The sequence below is a fragment of the Phacochoerus africanus genome, chromosome 3 (genome assembly GCF_016906955.1).
Source record: "Phacochoerus africanus isolate WHEZ1 chromosome 3, ROS_Pafr_v1, whole genome shotgun sequence".
Classification (NCBI taxonomy): domain Eukaryota; kingdom Metazoa; phylum Chordata; class Mammalia; order Artiodactyla; family Suidae; genus Phacochoerus; species Phacochoerus africanus.
The window spans coordinates 148,519,929-148,532,003 of record NC_062546.1 but is presented as its reverse complement, the minus strand read 5'-3'; the positions used below and the strand labels follow the sequence as shown (position 1 = coordinate 148,532,003).

Below are 12,075 nucleotides of genomic sequence, written 5' to 3'. Positions count from 1 at the left end.
TTCAGAGTACAGGTCTTTTGTCTCTTTAGGTAGGTTTACTCCTAGGTATTTTATTCTTTTGGATACGCTGGTAAACAGTATTGCTTCCCTAATTTCTCTTTCTGATCTTTCATTGTTAGTATATAGAAATGCTGTTGATTTCTGTGTATTATTAAGTTTGTATCCTGTGACTTTGCCAAATTCACGGATGAGCTCTAACAGTTTTCTGGCAGAGTCTTTAGGATTCTCTAGGTGTATTTTTAAAAGATTGCAAAAACAGTGTGTATAACATCATTACAAAATAAACAGGTCATGCTGCTCACTGCTTACAAAATCAATACTAACAGATATTGATAGAAAGGAAAGGTGCCTTTAGTCAGAATATCAGCAATCTGGGGACATGGTGGATTCAACACTCCAAAAAAACCATCTCCAAAGATTCTGCTTAGCCATGAAAGTGTTTGAAGGGAAACAAGGAAGTAGTCTTAGTTAATCATTGAGATGGGGGTCAGGGTCATCACCATCCTCTCCAGTGTGCAGGGTTGTCCACTCCTTGTGATCTTCCTCTAGATGTTATCTTGTTCACACAGTTTGGTCACACAGTTGACTGAGGAGATTACTGAAGGGGAAGATAGAAAGAGATTTGGTCATCTGTTAATTCTTCATTTCTAATTCTTTGATTTACAGAAAGAACCAACATGTTAGGCAAGGTATTATGTGATTAAAAGATTTGAAGGATTTGTTTGGGCCAGAGATGAGTATAACATGGACATGTTTGGTTTAAAATTTAGTTACAGGAGTTCCCGTTGTGGCTCAGCGGTAGTAAACCCAGCTAGTATCCATGAGGACATGAATTCAATCCCTGGCCTCACTCAGTGGGTTAAGGATCCGGCATTGCTGTGAGCTGTGGTGTAGGTCACAGATGCAGCTCGGATTTGGCATTGTGGTGTCTGTGGTGTAGGCAGCTACAGTTCTGATTCCACCTCTAGCCTGGGAACTTCCTTATGTGGCGGGTGCAGCCCTAAAAAAGCCAAAAAAAAAGTTAGTTACAATATAGCTAAAGTAACAAGAGAGGGGGCTTCCTGTTGAGAGGGGTTTCCTGCAAAGAGCTACTTATAAACCCCCTCTTGTCAGAACATCGTTTTATTTCTGTGGGATTAGGGGCGAAGATCTATCATCTCTAACTTCTTCATACTGACATAGGGGCACTGTATTCTCAGAATGGAAAATGTCAACATGGGTCTGTAACATCTCTTTGCTGACAATTTTAGTTGCCCACTTACATATATAGGCAGGACAAGCTACAATTATTTTGATGCCCACAAATATATAGATTACTATGAGCAATAATTTAATCCCATTCTCTTGAGGCCAATTCTTGGACTTGTGCTAGCCATAGATTCAGTACTTTTCAAGTTAGAGAAGTTTATGTCAGGGCTATAGTCTAGTCATTACGCAGTTAGCTTTTTTTCCCTTCTGGTGGCAGGTATAGTATCTGTAAAACAACTTAGAAATGTGCATCAGACGCTGAGTCTCTGACTCTATTGCCCTAATCATTAACCACTCCATTTTGTACATGGGTTAGGGTAGAGGGAGACTTGTGTTCCAGTTATCATTAATATTTTAAAACAAGGTGGACACACACACATATATATACACACTTACTTGTAGTTTTATTAATTTTTTATTTTAAAAATTTTCTAAAGTTTTTAAGGAATGGTCGATTTATAGCATTGTGTCAATTTCCACCGTACAGCAAAGTGACCCAGTCATACATACATATACATACATACATTCTTTTTTTATGTTTATTTATTTATTTTTCTGCTGCTGCACCCATGGCATATGGAAGTTCCTGGGCTAGGGGTCGAATTGGAGCTGCAGACACCAGCTGACACCACAGCCACAGCAACGCCAGATCTGAGACACATCTGCAACCTACCCCATAGTTCACGGCAACACTGGATCCTTTAACCACTGACCAAGGCCAGGGATGGAACCTGCATCCTCCTGGGTACTATTCGGGTTCATTACCACTGAGCCACAATGGGAACCTCCTACATTCTTTTTTTATATATTTTTTTCCATTATGGTCTATCCTAGGAGATTAGTTAAGAGTCTCTGTGCTATATAGTAGGACCTTGTTGTTTATCCATTCTATATGTAATAGTTTGCATGTACTAACCCCAAACTTGCAATACATCCTACTCCCTTCCCTGCCCCCTTGACAACCACAAATCTGTTCTCTCTGTCTGTGAGTCTGTTTCTGTTTTGTAGATAGGTTTATTTGTGCCGTATTTTAGATTCAACATAAAATGATTTCATATGGTATTTGTCTTTTTCTTTCTGACTTATTTCACTTTGTGTAATAATCTCTATTTGCATCCGTGTTGCTGCAAATGGCATTATTTTGTTCTTTTTATGGCTGAGTAGTATTCCATTATATATATATAACACACTTTCTTAATCCATTCATCTTTTGATGGACTTTTCATGTCTTGGCCATTGTGAATAGTGCTGCTATGAATATAGGGGTACATGTATCTTTTTGAATTATAATTTTGTCCAGATATATGCCTGGATATATATATCCAGCATGGGATTGCTGGATCATATGGTAATTGTATTTTTAGTTTTCTGAGGAACCTCCAAACTGTTTTCCAAAGTGATTGTGCCAGCTTACATTCCCACCAACAGTGTAGGATGGGTTTCCTTTTCTCCACATACTCGCCAGCATTTGTTATTTGTAGACTTGTTAATGGTGGCCATTCTGACCAGTGTATGGTGGTACCTCATTGTAGTTTTGATTTTCATTTCTCTCATAATTAGTGATGTTGAGCATCTTTTTATGTACCTATTGGCCATCTGTATGTCTTCTTTGGAGAAATGTCTATTTAGGTCTTCTGCCCATTTTTTATAGGGTTGTTTAGCTTTTGTTTTGTTGAATTGTATGGGTTATTTGTATATTTTGGAGATTAAGCTCTTGTTAGTTGCATCATTTACAAATATTTTCTCTCATTCCATAGGTTTCCTTTGCTGTGCAAAAGCTTGTAAGTTTGATTAGAGTCCATTTGTTTATTTCTGTTTTTATTGCTATTGCCTTGGGAGACTGACCTAATAAAGCATTTGTACGATTTATGTCAGAGAATGTTTTGCCCGTGTTCTCTTCTGGGAGTTTTATGGTGTAATGTCTTATTTTTAAGTCTTTATGCCATTTTGAGTTTATTTTTGTGCCTGGTGTGAGTGTGTATTCTAATTTCATTGATTTTCACACAGCTGTCCAACTTTCACAGTACCACTTGCTGAAGAGACTGTCTTTTTTCCCATTTTATATTATTTTCTCTTTTGTCAAAGAGTAATTGGCTATAGATATGTGAGTTTATTTTGGGGCTCTCTATTGTGTTCCATTGATGTGTATGTTTGGGTTTGTACCAATACCTCACTGTTTTGATTACTATAGCTTTGTAGTACTGTCTGAGGTCTGAGAGAGTTATGCCTTCTGCTTTGTTGTCCCCCCACCTCCAGCCCCAGCATTGCTTTGGCAATCCTCTTGGGTCTTTTTTGTTCCCTAAAAATTTTTGGATTATTTGTTCTAGTTCTGTGAAAAAAATACTCAAGAGGCTTATGTAAGAAACTGGAACTAGTCTTATTTCTGAAAAGCAGAACCTGGAGGATTGGAGATCTTCTGGGGGAGGCAAAATTATATATTTTAAATCATAAATGTTTATTGCCTTTTCAAACATTATTTTAAAAAGGGGGGAGCAAGAAGAGAGTAAACATGGTTACCAAAAGGGAAATGGGGGATGAATTAGGAGGTTGGAATTAACATATACACACTACTGTATATAATATAGGTAGCCAACAAGGACCTACTGTATAGCATAGGAACTATACTCAATATTTTGTAATAACCTATAAAAGAAAAGAATCTGAGATATAAATAAATATATATATATATGTATAACTGAATCACTGTGCCATACATGTGAAACATGACATTGTAAATCAACTCCAGGTTTTTTTTAAACTATACTTCAGTTTAAAAAAAGAATATGAGAAAGAATAAAAGTAAATAAAATTTTAAGGCAAATATAGAAAAAAAAAGAGGAAAGAAGAAAGTTCTGTGGGAGGTATGGTGGTTTCAGTCCCTTTTCTGATGTCCCTGCTTCCTCCTGGTTTCTGGGAGCCATATTTTAGCTTTGCAGGCTGGTATCATTTGAGTGCTTGCTTCGTGGCCACTTTTGCACTAAGAGCATGGTGTGCTTTATGTCACTTAGCCCTCACCGCTGTCTACAAGGCCATTTTATTTTACCTCTCTCTCTCTTAGAGAGATTACTAACAAGCAGACCTGAATCTGCAGTGCAACCCAAGCAGATCCTCCAAAGGTAATAAACCTCTAGAATAGCTTCCCTACCACTAGCCTTTGCCCATTCCATTCGTGTTAAGGATGCTGAGGATCTCCTAGACCAGTGGTTTGCAAAATGTGGTCTCCTGGTGGCAGCAACCTTATCATCTGGGAATTTGTTAGAAATGAAAATTCCTGGGCCACACCTCAGACCTACTGAATCACAGATTCTGTGGGTGGGACCCAGTGGATATTGTTTAAAAAGCTCTCCAGGTGATTCTGGTATGTATTTAAATTTTAGAACCACAGTCCTAAGTCAGTGGCTTCACCTGGGAAACATTAAAAAATACCAATGCCCTAGTCCTACCCCACCCTGGAGATTCTGATTTAATTGGTTTGATGGGCATGGGTCTTTCAACGCTCCCCAGGTTATTGAAACCAGTGTGATCTAGATCTTTGGAAGCAGTCACTTGCATAGGGAATAGCTAACAGCACACTTACATCATAAAATCTAGGTGCAGGGACTAACAAATATGTAAGGGCATCACAGCTTTCCAGTTTTAAGTCCTATCTCCTTCCCCAAACTCAGCTCCTAACCCAGGAGCCAGAGTCATGCTCTTTGGCTAAGGAGGTAGGAATGTATTAGTTTGAGCACGTACTTTAAGCGTATAAATTCAGTCTTTAGTGAATGTTGAGAAGAGGCAGGAGAGAAAATATCAAATTACCCACAAAGTAATTTAATAGAGGAAATGAGATCTACAAATGGCGCAGTAAAAACCTGATATTACCAGCTCACCATTCCTTGAACTTGAATATTTTGTACTAAAGATCACATCATGTCACATAGCACAGTTCCAGCAAAATAAGGGTTCAATCAGCATTTATCTAGTAAATGAATCCACTAATCAATAAATGAATGGGTGGATGTCACTGAAGGAGAAGCTGATTCTGTCCTTGTCATCCATTGCTCAACTTACTAATGCCATTCTGGAGTGGAGCATAGGGAGTGAAAATCCATTGGCAATAAATGTGCTAAGATCAGATGCTAGAGCTGAATGTCACACGAGGGAGACTATAAACCCTGATGGGGGTGGGAAGGGCACAGCAGTGTTCATTACAGCTGCCTACCAAATTGTTTCCAGGTCTTCTCCCTAGAGTATAGTAGTATGGCACTTCCCCAACCCTTGGAGTTCTCTGTGGCCCTATGACTTGTTGAGTCACTGAAATAAACAGAAGGATTGTGTTTTGCTTCTACGCAAAAGCTTTAAGGGCCAGTGTGTGATTTGTCCTACTTTTCTGTAGGGTAACCAACCTTCCTGGTTGCCCGAGATTGAGGAATTTTCCCAACTGTGGGATTTCAGTGCTCAAACTGGGACACCTCCAGGCATCATTGTTTCAAGTAGCAATCATTCCATCAGCTGGGGTCTAGGGATGACCACAATTCAACAGACAAGAGACTCAGAGCATTGAAATCACTTGCCTGTGGACACACTGCTAGTAAGATTAGAGATGGATTCCAGACCATGTCTGTCTGACTTCAGAGTCCACAGTCATGCACCACTGTAGTCTTTATTACTTTTAAAGTTTTGTTTTTAGCTGTGGAGACTCTGGTCCACAAAAGTAGGTAGATAAGAACATTGTGTATTTCTTGTAGAAGGGTGATAGACATGTATGTGGCTAACTATATCACAAAGGAGAAGCTGAAAGATGTTATTAAAACATTTTGTATACATTTCCGTAGTTAGCAAATTTACCACAATAAACTCATATTAGTTTTTAAGTGTTTATTTTAAAAAGCAACAATTAGAAACAGTTGAAGTATCTTTATTCTTCAGTTTACCAATTCTCCCTACATCAATAATAACAATAATACCAAGAGAAAGTATGTGTATATATATGGTTATTTATTCACTAAACCACTTTTTTTTTGGCAGTGCCCATGGCATGCAGAGTTTCCTGGGTTAGGGATCAAACCCGTGCCACAGCAGCGAACCAAGCCTCTGCAGTGACAAAGTGGGAACCTTTACCCGCTTTGTTAATGCTTTTTTTTTTTTCTGCAGGTCAGTACCATTTATTCAAAGGTGATGGTACAGTTGCACTTATCTGCCCTCAATAGGATGGGGGCTTTGAGATTTCAGTGAATTATGCTGACAAATTTCCCATTGTATTCATAGCTCCTCATTCATCCCGTGTGACCAGTGGCCCAAGTCTGCATGCCCACTGGGCAGGATTCTTTGCCATGGATCAAAGCCAGCTAACTAGTCCAAAGGAGGGTAGTCTTTTTCAAGGATTTAAGGGACCAACGCTCCCTAAAGATCTTTCCCACTGGTTCAAAGGCATTTGAATAAACCCTTACCCAGAGAAAGTGTGGTGACCAGGCTTGAGGCAGAGGAAATCTGAAGCCCAGAACCTTCCAGGATAACTGGGCTCTCTTGCCAGCCCTGGACAAAGACAGTGTGGTTTCTGGGAAAAGCATCACTGTCCTGCTGTCTGCAGTTGGACAGCCTCCAGGGCTGCAGTGAATTTTGGTCTCTGAGTACAGTCAGTAGAACCGCCTGCTCTGGTGCCTTGAGTGGAAGTTAAGCTGCAGATGTGTGCATGCTGGAACTGTATGGGGAATGGAGGTAGCAATAAGCAAACATGTAACCTACTGCTTTGAGATGTTTTGTAACAGCTGTGCTCCCTGCAGAGCTGATTTCCTCATTGCCTGAGTTCAAGAGCATCTCCTGGGTCCTTCCTATTAGAATTCTGAGTGTCCAAGGGGAGGTTGAGCTGAGGAGGGAGGGGGCTGTCTCCCAGCTAAGACCAGGCAGCAGTCACACAAGGTAAAATCTCAGCAGCTGTAATGAGGAGGTGGAGAGGGCCTGGGGTCTTTCAACTCCAGGTAAGAAATTTCCTTCATGTTTATAGGTAAGTGTGCTTCCACTGGGGAAGCCACAGACTTGAATGTCACTGTAACTTGTGCTTGTGATATCTTTTTTTTTTTTTGTCTTTTGTTGTTGTTGTTGTTGTTGTTATTTCTTGGGCCGCTCCCGCGGCATATGGAGGTTCCCAGGCTAGGGGTCGAATCGGAGCTGTAGCCACTGGCCTACGCCAGAGCCACAGCAACGCAGGATCCGAGCCGCGTCTGCAACCTACACCACAGCTCATGGCAATGCTGGATCGTTAACCCACTGAGCAAGGGCAGGGACCGAACCCGCAACCTCATGGTTCCTAGTCGGATTCGTTAACCACTGCGCCAAGACGGGAACTCCTTTTGTGTGTGTGTGTGTGTGCTTGTGATATCTTTACCCAAGAACAGCACAAAGTGAACTTTTATGTTCTTCATAATATGGAAGGAAAGATACAGACTGAGCCACTTCTTCTTGCCTTGAGTCCTCTCATAAAATAAGTATTATACATGATATGTGAAGATATATTATTGTTATATATTATGTTATTATCCTGTTAATTCCAATGCTATGCCAGTCAAGAGAGGCTAGATAGGCTGAATTAACACATTATTGACTTAACATGATAAAAGTTTACATCTTACATCACAATTCAGTTTGAGTTAGGGGGGCTCTCCTGGGTGATTCCTTCAAGTGGTGACTTTGGGATTCAGGCTCCTTTCATCTTACAATGCCATCAGCTTCAACATTTGGCCTCAACCATTGCCATCAAAGAAGGGACTACGTTAAAGCTTGTGGCTAGGTCTACAAGCACTGTCTGCTACTTCTGCCACATCCCACTGGCAGAGCCCAATCACAGGGTCCCATCCTAACTGCAGGGAGCCGGGAAATACTGTCTTTTATGTGCCAGGAAGAGAAAATGAAATTGATAAGTGTCTAGCCAGTCTTTCCGTCAAGTTTTTGCAAGTTTAGTTATTATGCAGTATTTTCCTTCTAATTGTGCTTTGCATTTGATACTTTTTAGGCTGCCTCCTTGCTTTGCGCTGTATTCTGTGACATCCACATGCAACATCCCATTCCTCACAAGAGCACTGTGAGCTGTCAGGTGGGTGTTATTACACACATTTTATAGATTGAGGACCTTGAGACCCAGAATGGTCACAGGACTTGTCCAAAGTCACATACAACTGTGACAGAGTTTTCTCTCAAGTTAGTGATCCCTCCACTACACCACACTGTCTACTCCAGAAGCTCACACTAGATTAGGCACCGATACAAGTGCACAATAAATATATTTTTATTCCACTATGAATCAACCTAATTTATCTTTTAAGCTTCAGCTCTATTTTTTTGTTTGTTTGTTTGTTTTTTGTTTTTTAGGGCTGCACCTCTGGCATATGGAAGTTCCCAGGCTAGGGGTTGAATCGGAGCTACAGCTGCTGGCCTTTGCGACAGCCACAGCAACACAGGATCCAAGCTGCATCTGCAGCCTACACCACATCTTGCAGCAATGCCAGATCCTTAACCCAAAGAGAGGGCTAGGGATCAAACCTGCATCCTCACGGATACTAGTCAGGTTTGTTTCTGCTGAGCCACAGTGGAAGCTCCAGCCTCTGCTCTATCTATTTTGGAAGGTGTCAGCCATGACTCCCATCATTTTAGTGTCTCTCAGCCTTTGAGTATGTGTCTACATTTAGGTGCTATTGTGGGGTTGTGGGGGTTAGTGCCAAGGTATTGAAGGACCCAGTTTTTCCTCAGGTCAGCTCTTCGAGGAGGCATCAACCAAGGTGACTACGCTTCCTTCTAGTCTTCCTACCAATAGGAAGGAAGTGCCTCCTTCCTGGCCACTCGGCCCCATTTGTGTCCAGCCACTGCCTGCTACTTTGGGGCCAGTCCAGGGTCTGGGAAGTTTTGCAGATCCACACCCCGCAGCTGTTCTTCTCCCCAGGCTTGCTGCCTTTCTGAGGAAAGAGGGTAGGGTAGAAGGGAAGGACCCACCCAGGCTTTTGCGCTCTCATTTTTTGTCCATCTCTCCTCCCACCCCAGTGAAGGAAAGTGTTTCTCATCTTCCAGGGAAGCCCCACTCTCCCAAAACCTTTTTATTCCAAATCCTTTGACTGTACTCCAAATCCTCTCCAGTCCTCTGAGGGCTTTTGCAACACAGAACACAACTCAGAGAAATTTTTTCATTCTTGTTTTGCATCCTGTCACATCATTCCCCTACCTTAAGGCAATGAAACAAGGGCCTACTGTCCAAGGCATGGAGGTAGGGACAGGGAAATACCAAGAAAAAAGCCATTTCTCAGTCACATGTGGATCACATTAACGTCACCAGGTCCTTGTGAGGTGAAGTCTTTGTGTCATTTTCCTGAAACCAACAGTGAGGGGAAGAGGCATTGATGAAATTTCTTATATTTGGGAACTAGCAGATTAAGCCCCTTCCTGCCTGATTGGCCTCTAAATGTATCACTCTTCCTCTTCCACCGTGTCCCATATGGCTCCACCCCTGGAGGATTGATCCAGCAATCCTAGTGATTGAGTTTTTATTTAAGAGTTGAGGACGTGGTCTTCCCAGAGGAAGACCCACAGCTGTGAAAGCCTGTCTATAGGTGATTCAATAGTCTCAATGTGGAAAAGGTGATTTGTTTCTCTCTATGTTTAAATGTTTATCACTCTCTCTCCCTCAGTTATGAGCATACACCCTAGAGGACATCTGTTCCCCGGGGCACATGTACATACATCCACAGTGATGAAGGGAGAAGGAAGCAGTCAGATGGCTTAAGTGGAAAGATCATGTGTGAGAGCTGCTGACAGGCCAAGAAATGCTGCCTTTTAAAGCAAAGCATCATTTGAAAAAAAATTTGACTTGTACCCAATCCTATTTGCAAAGTGGATTTTAAAATCATTTCAAAACACAATAGGCTTTCAGAAGATGTTTGTTTTAGAGTGTACAGTTGGCTTCTGGTCAAAAACTGACGTTTGGATAATACACAGTAACAATTGTAGTATAATTACTGGCCACAAAATACCAGGTACCCAACCAAGGCTTTTCTGCCCATTTAAGAGAACCAAACCAAGCAAAAATGCCCTGCCTAGCCATACCCAGAAGTTCAAAAGCTCAGCCTTTGTCACCAGGAAGGAATTAATTCAAAGAGCAAAGCCATTATTATTAGGCACAATCAAGCATTCTTTTGTAAACACCTTTTGTTCATACATGTTGAGAGTTGAACTTTCTCACATTTGAAAGAAGTCTGCTTGAGAGAGAACTTAAACCAAGCCAGGTTCAAGGATGTTTTCTTTTTTAGATTTGTGACATCATGTCTATGGGATCTACACAGTAGGGAAGTACTAGTTTTGGAGCCCAAAGACTCCTCCGGCTGTCATTTGACTAAAGGATTGTAGTATTCCCTGTTCATGTGTTAACAGATTTCTTTAGCTTCAAGGGAATGAACTCAAAGAGAACAGACAAAACACAGGAGTGTTATAGGGAAGAAATATATTGAGACCTAAAGATGCACTTCCTCATTTTATGTAACAGAGCTATTTCCTAGATTCCTGGAGCTATAAAAATCCAAGTGAATTTGCTTAAGTTAATAAATTTTATTTAATTGTGATGATAATACCATAGCAAAATGTTTTGTGTTTCCTCTTTTTTTTTTTTTTTTTTTTGCTTCCTGTTAGTTATTGAGAGAAGAAATCCAGGGTAACTTCTCTGTGCTCTGATAGTGATGAGGTGATCTCATTTGTTGTGTGTGTGCTTTCCCATGTATGCATTTGTGTATGTATAGAATTAAACTGAACAAGTTGGCTGTGTTATGCGGTTGCTACAAACACAGAGGTAAAGCTAAAGGTAGGGCCCAGTTTTGTTACAGCAAAATCCCATCATAAAAGCCCTTTGCTGTGCTTTGGAACTGATTGTTCTGTAATGAAAGAAAAAACAAAATCTTCAGTTCTCAGAATGACCTGAAAAATCTGTGATGTGAGCCTTATTCTTTTTTCCTAACCCTGGGATTAGAATGAAGTTCTGCATTCAGCTAAGATGACCTATCTGCTTTTGTTTGTTGGTGTCACATGTCCTAGAATCAGTACCCCTGGATTCACCTGATGGAGCCTATAGACCCCATGGTCTTCTCTCCCAGTCTTGGTGGAGGTGGCTGCAGTAGAGTGGACATCACTGAGCAGAGAGTGGGAGCCAGGGGCTGTCTGAGCACCTTCCTGTCTTCTCTCTGCATCTTCTTGAGGCTGGTACCTATCTGCATTTCACTCATGAGTAAACCAAGAAAAAGAGACAATAAGTTACTAAGCTGAACCATGTGGTACTCCTATTTTTGCAGGTCAACAAAAGGTCTAATACCGGCAAGTTCATATGATTCAACCTAATAGCTGCCCAGTTAGCAGGTTGTGATTCCAGTGTTTGAACTCTTCCCGACCCCAAAATGATGGCTGCCTGTCTCTATTTCAGATGGCAGAGCAGGGCTCAGAGCAGATGCATTCACAAATAAATAAATAGTGCTATCAGTAGACTACTTCCTTTCTTCTCTGTCTGTGGTTTCAACTACTGGCTTTATTCACGTCATAGTGTGAAAGTTGGCTGGAGCCAGACAAGACTGCCCTGCCTTGTGGCTATAGTTCTTGCTGTGAAGCTAAAACCAGCCCATTGAATCAGCTCTGCTGGGCTGGCTGCCTCCAAAGCTGCCTGCCTAAAGAATATCTTCTTCTCGAGATGGCCAGAGGCACTTACCCCATCTCCCCAGCTCAACTCCCACCATTAGCACCACTCAGCCGGTGACCACATGCCTTCCTCCTAGAGCCATCATTAAATGCTGCTTAACCTCCCCTGTTAACACACCACTGATAAAT

The 12,075-nt window shown here is 41.3% G+C and overlaps 1 pseudogene; it reads left to right on the top strand.

Annotated features, from left to right (window-relative positions):
- Positions 1 to 9,362, top strand: part of LOC125121968 (putative uncharacterized protein FLJ44553) — a 38,365-nt pseudogene extending 29,003 nt beyond the window's left edge.
- Positions 9,363 to 12,075: the final 2,713 nt, after the last annotated feature.